At 51.1% G+C, this 2269-nt stretch overlaps 1 protein-coding gene and 1 pseudogene across 16 annotated transcripts in view; one reads left to right on the plus strand and one right to left on the minus strand.

Annotated features, from left to right (window-relative positions):
• The window catches only part of Rtel1 (regulator of telomere elongation helicase 1), a 47524-nt gene that overhangs the window by 29997 nt on the left and 15258 nt on the right, over positions 1 to 2269 (minus strand). The window lies entirely within an intron of this gene.
• On the plus strand, positions 1120 to 1336 carry LOC105743951 (annotated as a pseudogene).

Raw genomic sequence — 2269 nt, forward strand, 5'->3', positions numbered from 1 at the left:
AGAGAAGAGGAGAAGAAGGAAGGGCTGGTGAGATGGCTCAGTGGTCTAAAGCACCTACTTAGAACAAACTAAGCTTAGCAAGGCACTGGGACCGCGGTTCAATCCCCCAGCACCACAGGCCAGCTGGCCCCGCCCCCCTGGTGGGCTGAGCTGGCCACACACACACTAAATAAATAAATATTTTTTAAAAAAAAAGAAGGAGGAAGAGGAAGAGAAGAGATGGTGGAGGAAACCTGGAAACCCTGTGGTGCTGGCCCAGGCCTGGAGATGCATGTGAGTCACGACTGCGTGCAGACACCACGGGAGATGAGTGTGTGAGCACCTGCGACACCCTCGCAGCAACGAGCACTAACACAGCCCAGGACTTGGCTCCGGCTCAGGGTTCCTGAGGAAGTTCCAATTCTGGGCAGCGACAGGAAGATGAGGTAAGTCAGGTCATGCTCAGAGAATGCCGACTCATGGCTACTGTCAGAGGGCGCAGCACAGCCTGGAAGGCCCATTTGCCAGACTAGGAACAATTCGAATCATACAAAAATAATGATAACAAGAGATTATAGTCCAATGAATTAAACAAGAATAGATGAGTCAGGACCAGGCATGGTGGCACACACCCACAACCCTAGAACTTAAGGAGCTAAGGCAGGTGGGTCTGGGGACCCACATTTGTAATCCCAGCTCTGGAGAGGCTGAGGCAGGAGGGGCACCTTGAGTCTGAGGCCAGCCAGAGCCACACAGTGAGTTCAAAAGCAGCCTGAACTGCATAGTGAGCGCCTGTCTCACAAAACAAAACAATATAAGTCTAAGGGAAGACTGTGCATTCAAAACCAGCCTGATTGACACAGCAAGACTCTATCAAATGAAACACAACTTCGAGGCAGCGCTGGGGCAGCTGAGAACGTGTGCTTGCACAGGACATGGGGCTGCTGGTCTGAGGCTCTGGTGACACAGTGGCAACGGTGTTCGAGGCGCAGGCTACTGTGCTCTCGAGGTTCTCTTTCCCATTCGTCATGGGTAAAGAAGGCCAAAGCGCTACTGGGCAAACATCCCTCCCTTCCTCCACAACCTCCAGCCCTCTGGGGCTGCGTGGCCGCCCAGATGCAAGACTGTCCTGAACTGGGTATGTCTCATGGGCAGAAGATTCAGACTCAGCAGAAAAATACCAAAAAGCAGGCTGGACAGAAGGGCATGATCAAAGGCTGCTACTAAAGCTGCCTTAATGTACAGCTGCACTGTCTGTAGGACACAAACGCCAGACCCTAAGACCTTCATGTAGCACACTGAGAGCAAGTATCCTAAGACCCCACTTTCTCCAAAACTGGCTGATGTGCTGGATTAAAGCACCTGCTTCGGCAGACGTAGGGGCCGGGGATTCAATTCCCGGCCTGCAGTGCCGGACCTGCTCCTGGGGCGCACTGAGCCTGTGACTGAGACTGGGCGTGGTGGTGCGCACCTGTAATGACCGCGCTTGGGAGGCTGAACACAGGCGCATCACTCTGAGTCTGATCTATGTAGTGAGACCCTGCAGACTCTGCAGAAAAAAAACAAAGCTAATATGCAAGCGTGAAATTGTCTACAGGGAAACTCATGGCACCGCTGACTCTTCTCCCGGCTCAGACCTCAGGTAACAAGCCTGTGGCTGCTTGGCTAACAGACCGCTGACCAGCAAAAATAAAGACGCTACAGAAACACTCATTCTTATGCTGTTCCCTTTTGGGCTTCATGCAAAGACAATTCTGTGTAAATGTACAGTTGACTCTGATTTGTAAGTCTGAAAATCAGTCCACCCTTGTTATAATTTTTTTTTTACAATTGTAATTATATCGATGCTCATATTGTGTAAAATAACTCATTTAATAAAGTAGTACTTCGATTTTACAAAAAAAAAAACCCAAACAAACCTCATTCACTAGGAGCCCAACTAAGAAATTAGAGATGTTAGGGGCATTAAGACTCACTTTGTGCTCTTTCTCTTCAACGAGGCGGCTGAGCGGCAGACGCAGACATGCAGATCTTTGTGAAGACCCTGACGGGCAAGACCATCACCCTCGAGGTTGAGCCCAGCGACACCATCGAGAATGTCAAAGCCAAAATCCAAGACACGGAGGGCATCCCCCCCGACCAGCAGCGTCTGATATTTGCCGGCAAACACCTGGAGGATGGGCGGACCCTCTCTGACTACAACATCCAAAGAGAGTCCACCCTGCACCTAGTGCTTCGCCTGCGAGGTGGGATCATCGAGCCATCCCTGCGCCAGCTCGCCCAGAAGTAC

Source organism: Octodon degus, unplaced genomic scaffold, assembly GCF_000260255.1.
Source record: "Octodon degus isolate 3935 unplaced genomic scaffold, OctDeg1.0 scaffold00194, whole genome shotgun sequence".
In the NCBI taxonomy this organism is placed as follows: Eukaryota; Metazoa; Chordata; class Mammalia; order Rodentia; family Octodontidae; genus Octodon; species Octodon degus.